This window comes from Oxyura jamaicensis, chromosome 1 (genome assembly GCF_011077185.1).
Source record: "Oxyura jamaicensis isolate SHBP4307 breed ruddy duck chromosome 1, BPBGC_Ojam_1.0, whole genome shotgun sequence".
NCBI classification, from domain to species: Eukaryota; Metazoa; Chordata; class Aves; order Anseriformes; family Anatidae; genus Oxyura; species Oxyura jamaicensis.
The window spans coordinates 29,354,270-29,378,212 of NC_048893.1; the positions used below are offsets into that span (position 1 = coordinate 29,354,270).

The window sequence follows — 23,943 nt, forward strand, 5'->3', positions numbered from 1 at the left end:
TAGGTTTACATTTCTGGAAATTCAGTTACTTGTAGACTGTTTCTGGCATAAAAACTGCTGACATTCTTTGCTGCTTTCTTTTGTCATCTTCCTACAAAGCAGAATGGGCTTTTGATTCAGACTGCTACCTTTTCTGATTCTCAGAGCAGTGAAGATTTGCAGTTTCTTCAGCTGTCTTTATGCAGCAGAGTTACTAATCAACATCTCAACATGTCCCATCAACGTGTCTCCATCACCTGGGAAATGTCACAGAAAAAAAATTGTTTTAATGAACAATCATGTGAAGGCCCTAAATTCTCCATATTGCACACTTTCTGTTAGCTGAGAGTCAGAAGATAAAAATTATTGATGACACTATTCTGCATTAACTGAGCCAATAAACTTAGATATCATTTTACATTAGTTATGAATATTGGGCTTTTAACCCTATTCAGCAAAATGGCAATGACACAAGAATGGTGCTACAGCTAGTGTAATTCATAAAGCTATATTCATTTCAACCTCCAATTTGCACCAGTTAGTGCAAATTTGGTCCTTTGGGGCTTATCATATAATGATGACATGGAGAGCAGTAATCTAAAGAACAGTACTGAATGTGAGATAAGATGTGTTTGAAGTCATCTCCTTTCAGCACTGCTAAGACACCCCTGGAATACTGTATAGAGTGACAGTTTTTCACAGTTAAAAGGTAATCATAAAGTAGACAAGCAGAGAGAAAAAGAACAGACACGTTTAGAGATGAAAGCTGGGAGTTATTTAACAAGCTCATACCCAAAGAGAAAATATTCACAACCTGAAATTTACCCCTTTAGGAAAACAGTTTAAGAGCAATAGATGTATATGTAAGAACGACAAAATATGTAGGAAAGAAATGTCGGGCTGAAGTAGAGAAAAGCAAAACTAAACTGGAGAGGAGGCTATGGAAAACAAGAAATTCCACATTGAGGTTGTATCACTAGAAAACTACATGAAAAGATCCAGGCACATATTTTAAAGCTTGACTGACATATCTTGGTGGGCAACTGAATTACAGATTTTATTGGAAGAGTAAATAAAGAATGTAAAGTAACTTTCAATAATCTTTCAAAGTCAGTGTCGTGATATGTGGAGTACTATTAAAACCTTGAGTTTTACTGGTCAGATCTTGCACTTTAAAAATGTGAACAAAACCTACCTAATATAACATTTCTTAGGTTTTACCCCTAAAAAAACCTCCCTTCAGCATTGTTTCCTATGGGAAATATCTCTCTCTCTCTCTCTACCCCCCAACTAGATGAAACTGATATAGAAATTGGATATAGAAATTGATAGAAATAAGTGTTTTTGTTTGTTTGTTTGTTTGTTTTCCAGAAAACTGTTGGTGTTCTTCAGAGATTCTTTCATCAGGCTTCTGAAGGCAAAGATAAGAATTTCAATATTAGACAGTTCTATGAGCCAACAAGACAAGTGATTCCCAACCTATTAAAGTTATAAACTACTCTGAGATAAACTTGGTCCCCTTTCCCATGAAAATTTTAAAAGTGTCCAGACATCTTTTGCTCCAGTGTTTTTGCTTAGGCTCTTCTATGAGCATAGAATCAGTAGCAGCTAAGACACCATGAGCAATGACAAGTATGGAGAGGAAAAGACAAAGGAATTGGTTCACGCCTGGCTTGTTAAGGAATAGCTTTTTAGACTGGATTTAGAGCTTGTGAACAGCAGAACACCAATACCCAGGACAATGAAATCAATTCCTTGGACCCAAATCAAAGCCAATTAAAAACAAAAGAAAACTTCCATGTACTCCAATGAGATATTTTATCCTCAAATTAGATGAATTTTTGCCCCAGTTTGTGTATCAGTAACAAGCTTTAAGTTCCTGAGATTTAATTCCATTACTCCACAGGTGATAACCTTAATCAACTGACGGGATTGGTTTTATTCAAGTTTTTTTTATTGTTGTTGTTGTTGTTTGTTTTCATCTTTGGTTGTATAACATTAATAGTATTAATAGTATAATTTATGATACGTATGAAGTAACTGTGCTAAAATTCACACCTGTTTTTCTTTAGGACTTGCTAATACATGATTAGATTGGACTAAGGAAACCCAAATATTTCAATTTCTGAAATACTGAATATGTGGGTTATTCACCCATATGTATTGGCATACTATGTTAGTGTGTTCATGTTCACCAGGAAACCAGTACTACAAAGCCTGAGGTTGCCATTCCTTGGAAGCTTCTCTTCTGAGTGTTTTTCAAATCCTTTTATTCTGTGGGAGAAAGCAGATTCCTTTCATCTCTGCTAGAATTACAATTTAAGTGTAGAAAAGGCAGTCTCTGTGCCTCACTTCACATACTCCTACTGTCACGTACCCTAAATAGACTTTTCCTTCCACCCTACTATTCAGGCTGAATAACACTGTAAGTGTGTAGTGGGTTTACGTGACAAGGTTTGGTAGTGGGGGGTTGCAGGAGTAGCTTCTCTAAGAAGAATCTAGAAGCTGCCCCATAAGGACCAGTTTCAGCAGGCTCCAAAGGGACCTGCTGCTGGCCAGAGCCAAGCCAATAAGTAATGTTGTTTGTGCATCTGGGAGAGCAGATTGAATAAAGGGTAAAAAGAAACCTGATGCACAACAGCAGCTGGGAGAATAAGGAGTGAGAACCAGCCCTGAAGACACCCAGGTCAGTGCAGAAGGAGAGCAGGAGGTGCTCCAGGTGCTTAAGTTCCCTTGTGGCCTGTGGAGTTCCCGTGTGGCCCCTGGTGGAGAAGGCTGTCCCCCTGAAGCCCATGGGTCCCACATGGAGTAGATCTCCACGCTGCAGCCCGTGGAGGAGCCCCCGGTGGAGCAGGTGGATGTGGCCTGGAGGAGGCTGCGGCCCATGGAGAGCCCCCGCAGGAGCAGGCCCCGGGCCAGAGCTGCAGCCCATGGAGAGGAGCCCACACAGGAGCAGGGGGTCTGGGGGGAGCTGCCGCCCGTGGGGGACCCGTGCTGGAGCAGTTTGCTCCTGGGGGATGGACCCCGTGGTATGGAGCCGTGTGGGAGCAGTTGTTGAAGAGCTGCTGCCTGTGGGCAGCCCCCGCAGGCTCCGTTCGGGAAGGATGGCATCCCATGGGAGGGACCCCATGGGGAGCAGGGGCAGAGAAGAGCAGCAGAGCTGAAACGGCAGGGAATGAGCCCCCAATGCCTCATTTACATCATATTTTCTTCCCCATTCCCTTTGAGGAGAGGGGGAGTGAGAGAGTGGTTGTGGTGGAGCTCAGCTGCCCACTGGAGTAAAACCACCACAAAGTGATAATGGCAAGAGTGGATCTAAGTTACTAGACATATACATATGCTAGTCTTTGAAAAAGTGATATGATGCAACAGTTGTGTAAATTCAGCATAAAGAAAGAAATTACCTCATTCTAGGGAAAAGAAGAAGAAAAAAAAAAAGCAGAAAAGAAGAGAAAGCGTCAGGGTAGCACAATATATTATGGAGCTTAATGGATAAGAACACATATTTTTCCCATTCTCCTTTAGTTATTTTAAAAATGAGCTACACCTAAATTAAACTTCTCTTGTGAAGTTGCCTCCAGAAGAAAATAAGAAAAATAATTTTCCATCAATGGGAAACAGCACCAAAGTCACACAAGCCCTTTGCTTTGCTGTATATTTACATGGAATGGGAGCAAGGAGTGTTGGGGGTGCCAACAAGATAGGCAGAACAGGGTCTCATTAGCCAGGACCCATCCCAAACAGCTCTGACATTGGACCCTGCTCTGTCTGTCCCCAGCCAGGAAGCAGGGCAGGCTGGGGGGCAGCCAGGAGCAGCCCCAGCCTGCAGCATCAGGCACATCTGTGAGGAAAGGGATGGGTATTGTGGCTTAAGCCTCACAGGCAGCTCAGCCCTACACAGCTGCTTGCTCACTTTCCCCAGGTGGGCTGGGTGAGATAATCAGAAAGATAAAAGTTCAAGAACTCATGGGTTGATATAAAAACAGTTTCCTAGGTAAAGCAAGAGCTGCACCCACAAGCAAAGCTAAACAAAGAATCCTTTTGCTGCTTCCCATTGGCAGGCAGGTGTTCAGCCACTTCCAGGAGAGCAGTGCTCATCACATATGACAGTTTATTGGGAAGACAAATGCTATCATTCCGAATGTCCCTCCCTTCCTCCTTCTTTACCCCAGCTTTTATTGCTGAGCATGACACAACATGGTATGGGATGACCCTTTGTTCAGTCTGAGTAGGCTGCTCTGGTTCTGTCCTCTCCAGCTCCTTGTGCACCCCTAGCCACCTAACTGGCAGGGCAGTGCGAGAAGCTGAAAAGTCCTTGGCCCTTTGTAAGCCCTGCTCTGAAACAACTACTGTGTGAAACAACATCGGTGTGTGTTATCGCCACTATTTTCATCAAAAATTCAAGCACGACATTGTGTGAGCCTCTACAAAGAAAATTAACTCCACCCCAGCCAAAACCATGACAATATGCTGAGGCTGGGATGGGACATTTGGATCTGCATCATGGAGTGCTTGGCCAAACATGGCTGTGATACTCTGTCTCTTTCCATCTGTCCCCAGTAGCTCTTATCAGTGAACTGGCCTTGAAAAAAACAGCAAAACTCCTAAAATGAGGGCAAGTGCTCTCAGAGCCCTATATCAAATGAAGTACCATTTCCTTGGCTGAGGTGCTTTGTCCTGCTTGCAGGCAGTAACAGATTTTACAAGTATCCTGCAGAACTGTCTGGCTGGGTGCACAAGCCCTAAGCAGGTTCAAATCCTGAATAAGACATTTATTTCCTAAGTAGTTCTGTCTCATAAATATAAAATGGTGAGGCTGTTTCCTAAGAGACAGTATTAAGATTTTCAGTGTAATAGCAGGCAGAATTTGAATAGCTAGACAGGTCTATTTTTTTTTCCCCTCTGCTTTTATATTTATTTAATACTGTATGTTTATCTTAATGGTGCAAAACATTTTTATTCAGGATTTCAGTAGGGTAATGTGGGTGGCTCTGATCCTTCTACATGCTGAACATGTCCTCTTTGGATCTGACTTTGCATTGTGTTTCACCCGAGATGCTCTGCAACAGAGTTTTAATAAAATGAGAATGAAACAAGAATATTTTACCTTTAAGCACATTATTGGTTCTTATTTTTCTGCCTCTAAATCCTACGGAGTATTCAAGATAATACAAGATCATATTTAGTCTTACAGTGTGCTGATCCATAAACAATATTAGGCCACAGCTAAGCTGATTCTTGCCAAGGATCTCTTTAAAAATATTCAGGCTTTTATATAGATACAACCAGACATACCCAGACACTGGTACTAATCAAGTAAGCCCTGGGAGTGAATACCAATACCAACTCCCAGGAAGGTGTTTTGTTGTTGTTGTTGTTTTGTTTTGTTTTGTTTATTGGGGTTTTGATTTCTATTGTTTCCATGCAAGTATAGACTGTTTCATAGGAAAGAAAACTGTGAGAATTCCTACTGCAAATCCCTGTCCCTGTATCCTCTGTGTAAATTAAAGAGCAGCATGAAAGCTGCATTTTTTAAATGTCAAAGTACATTGTTAAAATGCTAATATAATGGAGCAGAAAGTGACAGAGGTAGAGAATGTAGGAGAGGTTGCAAATACCTGCTTCAAAACACAGATGGGAGTTCAAATGTGTGGTGTTCAAAATTGCCTCTTTAAAGTACATCATTTTTCTCAGTACATAAAAACAAGTAGACAGAGGCTTAATATCTCTTTATAAATGCACACTGACACTAAGAAGAAATCTGTCACTGGCAGAAAAATTCATACAGTACTTATTGGCTTCTGCATTGGCTTTTCTAATTAAAAGGCCATTCAACCATGAAATGTCTCATGAGACTAGTATTGGTGGCAGTGATGGCAGAATAGGTTTTGCTGGCCTCCTGAGTTGTGTGGATCCAGACAGTGGTAACTGGAGAGAGCAGCAGGTCACTCCCTAGGACCACGGTCAGGTACTCCTTTTAATGTTTCTGTTCTCCAGCTTAACTTGTCATCTTCTTCCCCATCCATGGTGGGTTGAGATAGTGCAAGATTGTACGGTAAAACACTATGGCTGTGCTACTAAAGCACTTTTCACATACTTCCTTTGGTTTCATATCCCATACCACCACAACCCTTTTTGGCTATATGCTTAGGTTTACTCTTTTGTTACTGCTGCACTTCATTACTGCTGCCCTTCCATGCTGGACTGTTTCTTGCTTTGCTTTCTCCTTTTTCCAGTTCAATCCCCTTCCCTACCAATAGACACACATTTCTACTTCAATAAGCTTGTCATCCTCTTCACTCTTCCAGCAACATGTTGCAATTGTGATGCTCCCTCCTTTGTATCATCTGCACACATTACTTCAGTCAGCACTCAGAATCTTATTCCCATGTCTCTCTCCTTCCTCCCAGTATTCTTTCTTGATATCTCTAAAATGGTCATTGCATACCCAACACCAACCACATTCTGTCTTGTTCCCTCCCAGCTTGTGGCCTCCAGATATTTTGGTGCCTTTGCTTGCCTCTGAAGGTGCTGTTATATATCGAGCTATCTCTTTTTCTTATGGTCTTTGTTTGGATCATAATTTGGGTAGAGGTTTCAGGATATTCATCTCCTGTTTCTGCTGCTTTTAGTTCCTGCCCACACAATACTTCTTCTCTGTTGAACAGCACTTTGCACACTTCCTCTACCGACTTCAAATTCATCTCCAATGAGCTTGATTAATCCTTCATGCTTAGCCAGAAGCTGCATCCTTTCTTTCCCCTTGTCTGTCACGAATTCAATTTTCTTATTCCTCCATTTTATTTTATTTTATTTTATTTTATTTTATTTTATTTTATTTTATTTTATTTTATTTTATTTATTTTATTTTATTTTTTCACTAGCTTAGCATATTTTGATTTTCAAGGCTATTTCTAGGAAGTTCAGCATCTTTTATTTGCAGGGAGAACACCAATGAAGAAAGCCAGAATGGATACTTTTTAGGCAGGATCAACTGCCTTTTTCAAATAAATAAATAAATGTATGATCATGGAAGTTTATTCACCTCAAATCTCATTAATTTGTGTTTCTTGATGTTAAGTCTCAATGTTATTTATTTAGTGAGTGTTTTATTTACAAAGAAGTTATCTTCAAACTTTTATTTGTTCCTATGAATGACAGCTACTGATATTAGCACTACTGTAGGAATCAACATGCCAAGAAAACCCATTGATCCAGTTATCAGTAGCTAATGCTTTTCTTTATCAGGAAAATAAAACAAGTTCCTACATCACTCATTAAAAACTTCCCTGCTCTTAGTACCTGAACAACTTTCTTTGAGAGGACTCCAAATAAGCCACAGCTTTGAGGTGGAGATGCCTGCAACTTTTTATTAAAGTGAGCACACTACAACTAACAAAATCATGTTCTCTGTATCTAAATTTACATTTTACTAGAACACAAAAACAAAGGAAAAATGTAAGTTTTTAAAGCCAAAACAATCAATTCTACAGAGGAGACATTAAAATAAAGGGAAACATATTTCTCTTAATCACCAGAGTTAATCTACCTGTGCCAGGCACACTTTTTTCCTGTAGTTCTGCTTTCCAGTGGCCACCCAGCTTGTATTAAAGCAAGCATGCCTAAGGGAGGTGTAGTATTTCCTCATGAGAGTCACCAAGGACTCCAGATTGCAGCCAGCATTACAAAGCGAATAGGCAGCTTTTCTGTCTGGTGCTGAGCCACAACTTAATTGGTACTGCATGATATACAATAATATAGTCAGTACATGGAAAGTAAACATATTCAACAGTATTTTCATCCACTATGCAGAACAGTGGTGGTTCAGTGCACCTATAAGTCCATGAATTAGTAGGATGCGATATTTGTAGATTGTTATATGATATGTGCAACAGCTGTGTGGTATTCTGGCAGCTATGCTCTTCTTTCTAAAAGAGATCCAAAGGGAGTCTGTGGTTGTCACAGATCTGTCTATGCAGGGCTAAGATCCATTTTTCCTGTTTGTTTATTCCACCAACAACCAAAACTCCAGATGGAGGGGAGGCTTCACACCTCACAAGCACAGTTTTGTTTTCTTGATCAAATATGCCAGGTATAGTGTTCATTTAAAATTGAGGGACATGGTTCAAAAACTAAGTATCTCTGAAAAGTATCTTTCCTCCACTTTGGACATAACACCAGCAAAGAAAAAAAGGACAAGGAAGGGCATGCCTCTGGTAGGATGTTCTAGAAGAAGAAAACCCTCCCTAGCATACATTAGCTTGTTTACGAGTTTATCATTATCACAGAATCACAGAATCACAGAATTTCTAGGTTGGAAGAGACCTCAAGATCATCGAGTCCAACCTCTAACCTAACACTAACAGTCCCCACTAAACCATATCCCTAAGCTCTACATCTAAACGTCTTTTGAAGACTTCCAGGGATGGTGACTCCACCACCTCCCTGGGCAGCCTGTTCCAATGCCTCACAACCCTTTCAGTAAAGAAGCTCTTCCTAACATCTGACCTAAAACTCCCCTGGCGCAACTTTAGCCCATTCCCCCTCGTCCTGTCACCAGGCACGTGGGAGAACAGGCCAACCCCCACCTCTCTACAGCCTCCTTTAAGGTATCTGTAGAGAGCGATAAGGTCGCCCCTGAGCCTCCTCTTCTCCAGGCTGAATAAGCCCAGCTCCTTCAGCCGCTCCTCGTAGGACTTGTTCTCCAGGCCCCTCACCAGCTTCGTCGCCCTTCTTTGGACCCGCTCAAGCACCTCGATGTCCTTCTTGTAGCGAGGGGCCCAAAACTGAACACAGTACTCGAGGTGTGACCTCACCAGAGCCGAGTACAGGGGGACGATCACCTCCCTAGCCCTGCTGGTCACTCTATTTCTGATACAAGCCAGGATGCCGTTGGCCTTCTTGGCCACCTGAGCACACTGCTGGCTCATATTCAGCCGACTGTCCACTATCACTCCCAGGTCCTTCTCCGCCTGGCAGCTCTCCAACCACTCATCTCCCAGCCTGTAGCTCTGCTTGGGATTATTACGCCCCAGGTGCAGGACCCGGCACTTGGCCTTGTTAAACTTCATGCAGTTGACCCCAGCCCATCGGTGCAGCCTATCCAGATCAAAGTCCAGACTCATAATCCAGATTATGAGTAATTAGCTGTCTGCCACATGTTCCAACAAGTGTTTGGATCTTTCTTCTGAGGGATAAACAAAACCAGAGCTGAAAATCAAGCAGAGAATAATTTTCTCATGGACAGAGTGTTCACAGTCACTGTGGGGAGAGTCAATAGAACCTTGCAAATGATTTTTCTCAAATACGGAGGCAGATGAATTAACAAAACAGAGTAGTTAATCAAAATTCCAGCTATAGCAAAACATCTGTTAAAAAAAGTCTCTAGTTGTTGAATTTAAAATTTTTACAGTAAACATTTCTTTTCCTTCCTTGTTCTTTGTAGATATTATCCAAATTTTAAAATAATAATAGGAATAACAGACACAATAAAATAAAACAAACAAACAAGCAAACAAAAAATGCTTTCCTGATGTGCTAAGAGAATGAGAGTGTCCAGTGTCACAAGTCAGGGGAATGAAAATATAAATATAGGAAAAAAAATAATTTCCAGTTTCTATTTGAAAATGTAAGAGAGAAACTAAAAAGAGTAGAAGTTTTTTTCCAGGGCACCAGACATGCAGAGAAGGTGGCCCTCCTACTAGCAGTGAATGGTTCAGTTGCAAAAAAAAAAAAGAAGATAAGTAACAGATGAAGATTCTGGAGAGTTACACTATTTGTTGCATTGCATTCGTACACAGATATTACTATATTACCAGTTTATTCACAGAAATTGTACAGGATTAAATAAAATTGCAGAAACTACAAAACAAACAAACAAACAAACAAACAAAAAACCTCTGATATTTAAAAAATAAAAATAAAAAAGATGAAGGAAAGCAACTTACCAAAGACATATATGCAAGAGCCACAATATAAACAGATTTTATGGGAAATGATATAGTGAAATGACCTTCTTTAAGAGGAGAAAAAATAATCAAGGAATAAAACAAATATTCCCTTCACATGCGCTAGAGTGTAAGTTAACACTAAGTTAACACTCATACTTTGTTTTATTCTATCCAAAATATATAGAATACTCATATATATATACATATATATATATGCAACTACTTTAAGCACAAGCATAACTGCATTGTTACTACAATATCTTCTCTTCCGTGTTACTGCAATCGCATGCTGTACTGAAAAAAAAAAACAGACTGTTTCCACCTCTACAAAGACTCTATCAAATCACTTAAATCTTGGCTTCTGTCTGTGTGTGTTGGCACGGCACTATCTTTTTACCTCAGCAAAATTGATCAAGATAATACATGGTGGCATTATATGCCCTGTCTATATGTCAACAAAAACATGTCAACAAAGTAGGAACAGTATGATTTTATATGATGAATCATAATCAAGATAGCACAATTTTCAATATCACACACCCAAAAAATATTTCCTAAGACATTTGTAACTATCCTTACATAGAATAAAAAGTCTTGTTCAATTTTATTTGGAAATATGAAGTCAAATAACTTTCCATTACTTTACAGATGCTAAGCTCTATGAACCAAGAAAATGTCTGAAAAAATAAAGACTTCTGTAAATACCTTAAAATAACATGATAAATAAGGATATGAGATTCTCAAGAAATAAAAATGCTTTTGTCAGTTATTTATTTCTAGTCAATGTATTCCTATGAACAGTGTGCCAAAACTGATCACAGCGTATATGATAACTTTTTGGATACAAGATAAAATTCAGGAAATTAATTAGCTTAAAATACTGTTGAATGTATATGCTAAGGTAACAAGATGCATAAAAACAGCAGTGCAAAGCAGAGTCTGAAAAGCCATGCTAATCAATATAGTGTGTAGAGGATCAAGAAGGATAAAGTCAAAACAAAATTCGGGCTGGAAAAGGTCTTATACAAACACATATAATTCCAAAAATAGAATGGACTACAGAGAGTTATTGGCAGCCCCAAATCAATTTGTTGAAATGTTCCCATTTGTTTTAAGGTTAACTCAGTATGGAAACCATTTTAATCCCAGTTGTCCATTCATGGCCATGAAGTGTCAAAAAAGCAAGATCTCACTTTTTTTTTTTTATATTATTTTTTTTTAAAAAAAAAAAAAAAAAAAAGTTTTCTTGAAACTTCTTAAATTACAAAAAAAAGTTAACAAAGCTTCAGTGACTTAAGGTAAACTACTAATACCTGTTCTTTACCAAATTGTTTATATTAATTTATGAGAATAGCGCAGGTATTTTCTACAGTTCCTAACCATTCTTGCCGTTTCCAAATGCAACCAAACTGGTAGAAGTATGATTTATCTGGTAGAGGACATGTGGGAGGTGTATATATGGATTAGTTTCTTGAAATTTCAAGTTTCATGAATTCCTCAGGGTCAGAGTCCCTCAGATAGTAGAGTGAGAGATTTCCTCAACTGCTAGCTTGCTCAGACTAACTCCTATTCAGCTGGTTATTTAAACCTATTGAAAATACCTTCCATGCTTGAAGGCTATTCTTTTTTCCCTTTTGTCTCCACTGGACTGTGGGCTTATTTTAGCTGGATTCAAAACTGGAAGCTGAAAAGCTGCTTTAAATCCTATGAATTGGTGTGGACTTCAGCAGTCATTCAACCACAAAGCTTTGAAGGCTTGAGTCTGTATTTTCTCACAGAGCTGCACTAAACTAAACTAAACTCTTAAGCTCTTGTTATGAGTTTGATCTCCATATTCCGTTTTAACGTGTCAATGAATAACATAGTCTGTAATAGTAAATGAGGCCGAAAGATAGACAAGGGAGATACACAAATCATATTATCCTCAGTAAGTGAAAGCGTTCACCTAACAAAATCCTCCTTGGATATTACATTGGGAAATTACCTGCACAACTATGAATTCACCCCTGGTCTGTTTACAAAAGTGCATATAGTAAGCAGTATAAACCAAGGAAAAACATGGATTAATCTCCCTTCCTAAAATGTTCTGTTCCACACCACCCTCAGCCTGCTGAGCTGATGATCCTGTGTCGGAAAGGGAAACGGACCCGAGTAATGATGCAACCTCGATGTGAGTATAATCGTCCTCCTTTATTGCAGGTTCTCACAGAGTATATATAGGCAACTAACTACAGCACGCGCCGATAACAACTTATAATTGGTCTAGCTTCTCCATGCACTTGTCTCTAGCTTGGTTCCTCATTACTCTAATACAAGGACGTGGGAAACAGTGCAAAGCCACCTGCAAATTCCTTTCCCACAATCCTGAATGTAAACTTCAGTGCTATGCATAGAAAATGCACTTTCAGCATTTTATTGAGCAGAGGCAGACTGTAAATAGCCTTTGGATTAGTGTACAGTAATGACGGGGAAACCTTCTGAAACATGCAGTTCCAGGATGCAGCTTTTCTTGATTAAATATGACAGAATATGTTGTTCCCTTTATTGCTTTAAATCAGAATTTTCAACTCATATAGTCTCGTAACACTTGAGATTTTATTTATGACCTGCGGATTTCTGATCACAATGACTTTCTAGTTTTGTTTTATTTTAACAAATATCTTTCCAGGTTTCAATTTTTGAGGCTCAAAAAAGAGATGGCAAATAAAAAAATCAGAACTATCTCTACACTGCATGTCTGAAAGGTGGTAACCTCATATTTTAGGGGTCTGATATGCTAGAAGAACATATATTTCAGAATCATATTGAAACTCAACCAGCTTCTGAAACAAAGATTGCAAGTTACTGTCCATAAGAGTACCTGTTATGTCATATAAGTATGCAGAGAAACAAACTGACATCAGCTAAAATACTTATACTCCTTTTCTCATGGGCTGTGACTATGGGGACTTAAGACTTAGGGATAACTCCACAACTGTAAATGAAAAGAATGAAGAGATGAAAAATTTGTATATATATATATCCTGTATATTTGCTTTTTAGCCTTCTGGTTGCATGTATTTTTTATGATTATTCAGAAAAAAAAAAAATCCCCTCAGCTTGCTTGAATGTTATGACTTCCTCTACTTTGAATTTTTCCTACATTGACTTTATTGTATGTGTGCTCTGTCAATCACTGGACTGATTTTATGTTACTTAAAAATATTATCCTCCTGTCAGCAGCTAATACAATTAAAGTCTCTTAATGCTGTGGAAGTTAACTCTTCCAGTTTTACTTACAATATATGGAACAAAATGTCTTTGCAGGGATTGAGAAGTGTCTCGCAAGCAAGAATTGAAAGTTGGTATTAATTTAGTCTGCAGTTTCCTTTGAGCTGCTTAAAAGAGCAAAACTGGCAAAAAGACCCCAGTGAACCACAATAAACTGCTTATACATGCTTTTCAATAAAGAATTATAGAGAGATTAATGGATTTTTATTTATTTATTGCCTAGGAAGTTTTCTTGTCAAAAGTAATGTTTTCCCGGGAAACTCCTAGTAAGAATAAAACAAACATCAAAGTGAAAATAATAATAATAATAAAAAAAATGTAAATCAATTGAATATGTTACCTCTAATGAAAATCAAATATTAATTATTGAAAGTCTATATACAATATACATTATTATTTTTATTTCGTCTAATTTTTTCAAGAAGAAAAAAGAAAAAAGTTCATTTAAAAAAAATGCAATAAGTTCTTTCAAAAATAATTGGGGAATGCATTACTCTTGGTTTATTTAAACATCTCTGAGTAAAATAATTTTTATGAGTACTGATTCTATTTCAGATACGTATAGGTTGTATTACGGGAGTGTGTAAGGAGCTAGACAATTCTTCTGGAATCTATGGAAATTAAAATTTGCACTGCAAAGTAAGGGATCCCAGTTATAATAAATAAATATATGAATGCATTTTACTTTGGTTAGGTAAATGAAAATATTTTACTTATGCTTTACTTAAATGCTTTACTTAGTAGAGCTAAAATGAAATGTGTTTCCCCTTGCTATTCTGAAATACCTTTAGAAGTATATACTAGGCTCTCTCTCCCTTTGCAGAAATTTGCCACCCTGAACTATTTATTTTCTCTTTAGCTGTAGCTAGCAGTAATGAGCATAAAACAAATGTTCCAAAAATACTGTCCATCATTGAATTTTTGCTGGAGTGTCATCAGCTTTAATACTGAAATTTTTAAGTTAAGCTTTAAAATTACCTAGAGGAGAGTAAGATATATGTAAGATATAAGCAGTAGTAAAAAATAAAGCCAAGTCTGCCTTATAATTTAAATTCTGTAGTAATGAAAAAAAGCTTTAAAAACAAAGATTTTCAGTTAATTTGAATTATTTTAACTGAATGTTTAATTGTTTTTTCTCCTTTTTTTTTTTTTTTTTCAAAAAAATCATAAAATATTTTTGTGCGAGTAATTTTGACAGTTCTGGGTTTTATATTTATTCCTTCTTCTTAGGAATAAAAAAAATATTTTCATCAGGAAACAAAGTGGCTTGCTTTGTTTATCTATAAAACTTGGATATAATTGCCATTGTTTCAACGACACAGATAAATGCAATGCAGTATAATGGAGTATTCAGGTCAGTTTCCAGTGTAGCGCATGGAGCAGACAACATGGAGTGAGTGAGCTCTGATAGATAAGTAGACTCTGAGCTTGGGGATCCACCTGGTGAGGTTTGGCAGATGATCTGAAATCAGAAAGAAGCAATGAAAAGAATCCTGCAGAACTTATTTGGACTTTGGGTTAACAATTCTATTTTCAGAATAAATTGGTATTAAAATAATACGTGTTAAAATATTTTAATAAGATTTCCTTTATCATTTAATACTTCACAAGTTAAATAGAATATTTTAATTACAAAATTCCTACAGCAATTCATTTTCATTCTCCTTATTAAAAATCCAGAATGTAAAGTGAATATGATCAGTGCAACACTGAAAAATAGAATTGCATAAACAGTTGGGTGATATTCTTAACTGGTGTAAATGAAAGGAAGTAGCAAAGAGCATGTGAATACTTCACTGGACACTTTGCTAACCCCAATTAAGAATGAGGTTAATTACCAGAATTGATAAGGTTCTGGTAAAGAAATACAATTATTCAAGTGTTCATGATATATAGACTGCTCACAATTTTGTGTTTAAAAGGCTGTAGCTTTAGGACCATGTTGTATCATTATGTATATCACTGCCTATTATCTCTCTTTTCAGAGCAAAATTTTCAAAATCCATAAGAGGTCCAGTATTTCTCAGTACCACACAAAATCTACACCAAACCTTCATTTGCTCTAGTGTTATTCTGGCTGGCTAACATCAAGAAAGATCTTTGATGGCTTTGGGTGTGAGGCCAGGGGAAAATAATGTGAACAGCTGTGATGTTGGTATGGCTGGCTTCTTCCCATATCTTGTAGCAAGTGAAATGAAAGTTTCAATTTGTGCTTCCATAAAATGAGGGTCAGTACATCTAAAAGGAATTAATTAAAAACACTTTTTTCTCCTCAGCACACATAAGACCATAATTCCTCTTCAGATTTTCCTAACTCTCAGCCAAACAATGGAAGGGGAGGAAATCAGTGAAATACACTTGGGCATTATTTTGAAGGGAAAATCTGTCCTAACCTTCTGCCTTCCCTTTTCTTCTGTACAAATACCCATAAATAAGATGACCTCATATAAGATGACCTCATTTAGAAAAGGAGAAAGCCATCCCAGTTGTTAGTTTCCACTCAATTTTCAAGCCAATGTCTTGTGCATTCACCACACTGAATAAACCAAGAGCAAGTGTGTGCTGTGGCACTGAGATCAGGAGTCTCAAAGTGGCAGGCAGGCAGTGGAAGCAGCATTGCAGCAAAGCCACTGTGCTGATGGGGAGGCAGCCCTGAATGAATACCAAGCAAAGGAGAGTTCCCACTGGAGGCTTAGTTCCACAGTGAGGGCAATATATGTTCCTGCTGATGTTAGTCCTGCACTGTCTGGATTATGGATGTCAAGCACTGTGCCCACTTTGCTCTCCCATTAGCAGAATGTGCAATGCACCTGTGAAACATGTCTCAAAGACAGTTTGATTGGGCGGGTAAGTTTTCTCATTTTGGAAGAGGAAATATAATCTGTTATTCACATAACTATATTACCAGACAGGTCTCTTGCTTTCACAGAAACTCACCACACAAACAGTTGACTCTTGCAAGCAGGTTATTAAAAAAGATCATGAGATAATTAAGAATTATACTGGTGAATCAAAAAGGAAAAAAAAAAAAATAGCCCATGCAAAATTACTTTATCTTCCACTTTACATTCTAGTTATTATGAATGTGCAGTTTTAGCAGAATTTTCCTCACCAAGGACTTTGACACTAAAAAACATAAATATTGTAGTTTTTCTGCAATGAAACAAGTCTCCCCGATCTAAGAGCCACAAGACCACACAAGGTGCTTATGGGCAATGATTACTATTACTTCAATATATGCAATATTGTCAATATGTGTAAACTAAATACTTTATCAAAGGAAAATAGATAAAATTATGTATTTCTGAAATACATTTTAGCTTCATACAAATAATAAACAGAATTAAAGATAAGAATAACAGCACCCTTAGCAGTGTATACACATATTTAGGTAAAGACAGGGTGAAGGTATGGAGTACATTTATGACTGCTGATGAGGCTGTTAATATTTTTTTACTCTTTTTTTTTTTTTTTTTAAATAAAAAGATTACATTATGACAGTCAGCATGAGTTCTGGGTTAAAGTTCTGTTAAACAGAATTAATCAGAAAATTTGGAAAGACTACAACATGCTAGAAAAGGCACTTTGATATATAAATGTTAAAATTAAAAGATCATCATATGACTCATCTTCTGTGTACCATGCACATATATTTTATCAGGAATGCAGGTAAGATTTTCCTCAGTTGTTTCAGTAATGGGGAGAGATGGGAAAAGAAATAAGTGAGCCCATGTCATCAATGCCTGCCTCCAAGACTGGTACTTTTACCAGACTTCTGGGTTTTATAATCATAGAAGAATCTTCAAGACAAGAGGTCTTCTGGTGCCTGACAGCACTCACCTTTCTCAATGGGTGAACAAGTCATTTCTTGACCTGTAACCTGGTGAGACCTATTGACAGAGCTTTAAATTAGAATCATTATGGCAGGGGAATACCTTTAGGAATACTGAGGTTAAGCCAAGGGATGCTATGGCATCATCTGAAGGTAACAACACTAATGGGAACATCTACACTACTCCAGGGAGGACTGTGGGTTCAGAAACACATCTGAAATGCTTGTGTATAAATTCCCACGGCATAAGGAACAAACAGGACAAACTGGAAGCTTTGGTCTTTCCCAGAGCTATGATATCATTGGTATTAATAGGACTTGGTGGGGCAAGTCCCATAACTGGAGTACTTAGATGAGGGGCTATCAGTTGTTCAGGAGGGGTAGGCAGGGCAGGTGAGGTGGAGGTGTTGCACTGTATGTAATGGAAAAAATTGACTGTACAGCCATTGCCTCTAAGTATGTTGCAATAGAGAGCTTCTCAGTGAGGATTAAGGGGATGGATAGCAATGGAGATGTTGTCATGGGTGTCTACTATCAACTGCCCATCCAGGAAGATGGCACAGATGAGCTATTCTTTAGGCAATTAAAGAAAATCTCTGGATCTGGTTGTTATCACAGAATCACAGAATCACAGAATAATCTGGGTTGGAAGAGACCTCCAAGATGACCGAGTCCAACCTCTGACCTAACGCTAACAAATCTTCCACTAAACCATAACCCTAAGCTCTACATCTAAACGTCTTTTAAAGACCTCCAGGGATGGTGACTCAACCACTTCCCTGGGCAGCCTATTCCAGTGACTAACAACCCGTTCAGTAAAGAAGTTCTTCCTAATACCCAAACTAAACCTCCCCTGGCACAACTTTAGCCCATTCCCCCTCGTCCTGTCACCAGGCACGTGGGAGATTAGACCAACCGCCACCTCGCTTCAGGTACCTGTAGAATGCAATAAGGTCACCCCTGAGCCTCCTCTTCTCCAGGCTAAACAGTCCCAGCTCCCTCAGCCGCTCCTTGTAAGACTTGTTCTCCAGACCCTTCACCAGCTTCGTAGCCCTTCTCTGGACTCGCTCAAGCACCTCCATGTCCTTCTTGTAGTGAAGGGTCCAAAACTGAATGCAGTATTTGAGGTGCGGCCTCACCAGAGCCGAGTACAGGGGGACAATCACTTCCCTGGACCTGCTGGCCACGCTGTTTCTTATACAAGCCAGGATGCTGCTGGCCTTCTTGGCTGCCTGAGCACACTGCTGGCTCATATTCAGCTGACTGTCAACCAATACTCCCAGGTCCTTCTCTGCCTGGCAGCTTTCTAACCACACATCTCCCAGCCTGTAGTTCTGTTTGGGGTTGTTGTGCCCCAGGTGCAGGACCCGGCACTTGGCCTTGTTGAACTTCATACTGTTGGCCTCGGCCCATCAGTCCAGCCTATCCAGATCAAGGATAATCAGCGTGATCAAGTTATAATCAGTGACAGGGCCTCCCTCAGCTTCCTCTTCAACAGACTAAACAACTCAAATTCCCTCAATTACTCCTCTTGAGTCTTGTTTTCTAGTCCCTTCACCAATTTTGTTGCTCTTCTCTGCACATACTTGTAGTGAGGGGCCCAACACTTCACACAATATTCAAGATTCAATCTCAACAGTGCTGCATACATGGGGACAATCACTTCCCTAGCCTTACTGACCACACTATTTTCTAATGCAGGCCAGGATGGCCAGATTGGCCTTCTTGGCTACCTGGGCACACTGCTGGCTCTTGTTCAGCTGGCTGTCGACCAGCACCCGCCATGTCTTTTTCTGATGGGCAGCTTTCTTTCTATTTTTTTCTATTCTTCAGCAAGCCTATATCACTGCATTTGGTTGTTATGACCCAAGGGCAGAATGTAACACTTAGCATTGTTGCATGTCACGCAACTGGACTCGATCCATGGATCTTGCCAAATCTATACAGATCCCTCTGCAAAACCTTCCTACCCTCAAGCAGATTAACAGTTCTGTCTGAGTTGGTATTACCCACAAACTTACTGAGTGCACTGTCCCCTCATCAAGATTGTTGACAAAAACAAACAATCTGGCCCAAGTACTGGCTCACTGGTGACCACCCGCCAACTGGATTGAACTCCATTCACTGTGACACTTTGAGCCTGGCTATCCAGTCCATTCTTCACCCAGAAGAACATCTGTACACCTGTCCAAGTCATGAGCAGCTGGGTTCTGCATGAGAATACTGTGGGAAACAGTGTCAAACACTTTATTAGAATCCATCTACAGCCTTTCCCTCATCTACTAATCAGGTCGTCTTATCATAGACAATCAGTTTAGTTAGGCAGAACCTGACCTTCTTAAACCCATACTGTCTGCATCTGATCACCTAGTTGTCTTTTATGTGCCTTGTGATAACTTTCAAGAGGGTCTCCTCTTCCCTAGTACTTCACTGGTACCGACGGCAGACTGATAGGCCTGTATTTCCCTGGATCCTCTTTTCTGCCCTTCTTGTAGACTGGAATCACATTTGCCAACCTCCAGTTAACTGGGACCTCCCCTGTTAGCCAGGACTGATGGTAAATTATTGAAAGTATCTTGATTCCACTTCTCATTTACTGACATTTTTCATTGAGTATAAGCAACTTAAAAGTAGATAAAAGTGATGAAAATTCTTCTCCTTAGCAAGATCTCTTCAATTACCCCAAAAGAGGAAAATTTTCAACTTCAATATGTATTTAGGCTTTCGACTTTACATTTCCTATTGTTATTTGTTCTTCATATTAAATTATCACTGAGCTTTCCATCAGACACCCACTCACATGCAAATGTTTTTCATAGTCAGTTTTGTCAGCAATCTAGTTAATATGCTATGTTACATGGAAGAAAAACCTAGTACAAGTGACTATAAATAAAACCAAAAACAAAGCAAGTTTCCTAGCAAGGGCCCTGAAGAGTGAATCAAAATTATTCAAAGAACACATTTACTAAGAAAATTTTGAGAGATAAATGGAAATTATTTTCTTCTTTACATAAAGTTTGCTAATGGGGCTATTAATTTTGTTGGATCATATTACCATGTTGTTTTCAATACATGAGTAAAAATTATATACACAGTGAATTAGACATATGACCACTAAACCCACAACCATGATTATCTTCCCAGGTACCACCTGAACTGTACCTAATGTTGTTGTCATTGCAATGTTTGAAAGACAAGGGTGAAGGTGTATCTGTATATTTAAATATAACTGTATATAAGTAAATATATATACATCTACATACTCATACGTATATATCTACATGGTATATATGCAGATGCATATAGGTATGCATCTACTTATACATACTTATATACATCCCTATATACACGTATATGAATATACAAAAGGTGAGTTTTGAGTGCAAGAGTTATATATTTATGACTGCCAGATCTTTAGGTCTTCCAATTTCAAATTTGTCTCCAAAACTTCTGTAGGTAAAGTTGCAGCTCTCTAATGAAATGGCTGACCCAAAGTCCAACCTTATATCCACCACAGACTTTATTTGAAGAGACAAGGCAGCCCTTAAATGTGAAAATAAGGAAGCCTCAGGGATAGTTTGCCTACCTGACCTATCCTCACACAATTGACTAATGACATTTTGGCGTATGTTTTTGTATATGTGCAAATCCCAGTGTGATTCTTTGTTCAGTGTTGACCAACTGTATAAGGTGACAGCTTGCATTGTCAGCACTGTTCTTGTAGCCAGTTGGTCCGGAATGACTGATACTGAATTCAGAAGATTTAGTATTACAAAAGGAGCATAACCAATGTCAAAAGGTGAATTGTAGCCTTGAAAAAATATTTATCACATATAAATATGAAAAAATAGGTGCTTGACACAACAGTGTAGTACCAGTTATGCAAAGATACCAAAGATACCTATAGCAGAAATATGCTGTGAAGCAAAGAACAGAGATAATATCAATTCCTATTTACATTGATCTGTTAAAGGAGCAATCCTAGAAAAAGTAGAAGTTTGAAATATTATAAAACAAACAAAAAAATAATCTTTGTCTTAACCTACACAAATAGCAAAAGAACAAACAACTTTGGCAGGTTTTTGGTTGCAGGAAAGGTTGTTACTGGGGTTTGGAGTAGCCTTTTCTTATTTTTATCCTCCTGTTTTTTAGCAGATGGTTTGGTGGAGGATGAGTGTGGATTTTTTGTTTGGTTGGTTGTTTGTTTCTGTTTGTTTTCAGTAATTTATTTGTCATCTAAGTGTACTTATTTAGACAAAGTTTTCTTATGAAGTGCAGTATTTTTTGTGTTTATTTTGACTACAGCTTTTATACATCTTCCATTCATCCCCCACCCATCTCTGCCCCAAGCTTTCTGAGGAACTTTTTTGCTTATTTTTCTAATACTTATTTTTGTTCTGATTTTGTTGTTGTTAAAAAAGGAGATTTCAATTACTTGTTACAGCTTCTATGGTCTGCCTCAGCTAACAGTTTTTGTTAGCTCTTTTGTCACAGGTAGATTCTTGTTTAAAAAAGGTCTGCATTTTTGGTCTTCTGCTCACTGCTGGTTAGGGAGCACCAGTCTCCTGTCTGTCTGCAGTGTCTGTCTGGACACCTACTTAGCAGTAAGTGGGAGCAAAGTCTACAGAGGCAGCGGATGGATAAAGGGGCAGTTAGATCAGCTAGGGGTATGAAGAAGACCCAGAAACTGTGTGCCAGGTGATTAAGGGGGAACTGTGACTTTGCCCTCAATTTTCCACATGACAAATAACTTGCTTGATTGCTGTGAAACAAGCATATAACTTGCATGTGAAGACCAAGAAAAAAAAAAAAAAAAAAAAAAAAAGGGAGTGAGGAGGGGTAGTGTAAAGTATTTGGGTCTTTTCCATACCGTCTTTCATTATATTGCCTACATTTCCTGGACTACATCTTGTGGCTAGCATACTTGTATTTTTACCACTTTTGTCCTTCAATCATCATAGCTTCAGGTGAATATAGTACTATTTTTTTCCCTAAATACCTAACCAATACTCTTACGCTCCTCCTCCTTCATTACCTGTCCTTGATTTTACCACTTGCATGCTCTCTTTTTGGGGTTAAATTCACCAAGAAACTCCTTGTATGGCCAACATGTCTGCCTGCTGAAATTCTAATCTAATTGTACCTCAATACTATACATTTAAAAACAAGCCATGTAAACCTTATCCAACATATAAAGGTATAAAATCCTAAAGGGGAAACAAAAAAAAAAAAAAAAAAAGAAAAAAAGAAAGGGGGTGGGGTGGGGGCAGGAGTCAGCCCAGTTGTAAAACACTGCCATTACTGTCAACAATAATGGTGGAAAATGTCAACTTATCAACACCTGATCAACCCTTCAGATGCCTTAGCAGGCATAATGAACACACAGCTTATAGTCTAATAGGTTGCTAAAAGGCTAATAGCTTGCTAAATTTTAACTCTGTGTTGTCTGTGAAAACCAATAAATAATTGCTTTATATTTTCTGTGACCTTCTGTGGTTGTTTCACATCCCCAAGGAATATCAAACACTAGATGCCTCTATTTAGGAAACTGAACAGAGCCTTTCAAGGCTATTTTAGAGGAGTTCAGGATGCTTATTTTCAGGACCCACTCAAGCAGTTCCAGCTCAAAGCATTGCATTGGTCAGAGGTCTGTCACACATGGCTAGGTTGAGTGAATAGATACTAGGGGGCAAAATGGTAGTGCTGTAGTAGGTTGAGAAGGGTCTTGAACTTCTATTTATCTTGGTGCCCTAATCATGTGGTTATGATGTCTCTCTGTGGCCTGAAAGTAACTCAAGATATTTGTAAATTAAAGTTCCAGTTAGTGAGATTGAAAGAGACCAATTCACTGTAAACATTTATTGAAGATTATCTTGTCTTATAATACAGCAGGGAAAATTGGTCCACCTCTCTTGTGTTCCTGATGGGTGCTCTCTTTCCATTTTAGTTTAACAACAGTGCATGCTGGATCTGAAAAATATTTCTTTAGTGAAGTTTTGACAAAATGAGTTTAGAAAAAAATTAAAATAAATTAAAATAAAATGATTTAAAATAAAATATAATAATAAAAAGACTCTTAAGAACAGAATTCTCTAATTGCAAAAAAAAAAAAAGTTATATAAATGCAAAAAATATAAAGAACTATATATGTTATTAATTCTATCAGGTTTCTGTATACTCAGCCATGTGCTAAGGAAAAAAAAAAAAAAGAAATACAGAGAATTCTGCTTTGCATATTTATGCATATTTGCATTTTTAATTAAATGATATTGAAACAAATTACTTTATTATCATTATTATTGTTGATTTATAAGTGGGGAATCACCTACATCATGCAACATAGACTATATACATCCCTAAATTCATTCCAGTGATTTTTAAATGGTTATTTTAGGTATTAATTTGCCTTAATACATGCAACAGCTCATAATATTTTATGAAGATTATACTCACAAGTTTGAACAGCAATAGAGTGCTCTGAAATTCTTGGGAGTCTATAAATGGTCCCTCAGTACTCATTAGCAGACTACAGTTCCCTCTAGCATGGGTTTCTAAAAGAATAGCATTATAGTTTAATTTGCACATAAGCTGCTGAGCTCTTCAGAATAAACTAATATTCAACATTAATTTATATATTCAGTAAGATGCAAGGAAGAGATATTAGAAGACAAAGAAAATAAAAAGTTCACAGAACCGTGTTTGTGTAAACAAAATAATTATATCAAAGTAGGGAAATGTTCCCCAGATTGGCAGAAGTAGCTGCAACACTCACAGTCTGAGAAAGCACAAGGCTGACAGAAAGGGGATCTTGATGTTTCCAGTTCTGTGATAGTTACTTCTCACAAGTTTATTGTAAGAAACTGCAAGGGTTTGCCACTCCTGTCTCTTAAATTATTATGAGTTGCTCTTCTA

General features: G+C 38.2%; 1 long non-coding RNA gene across 1 annotated transcript; it reads right to left on the reverse strand.

The window, feature by feature from the left end:
* LOC118178419 lies at positions 1-23,943 on the reverse strand. Its single transcript, XR_004756146.1, has 3 exons — positions 23,804-23,943; positions 7,529-7,717; positions 1-236 (listed from the first exon to the last, which is right to left on the reverse strand). It is a non-coding gene; the product is annotated as an uncharacterized LOC118178419 (long non-coding RNA).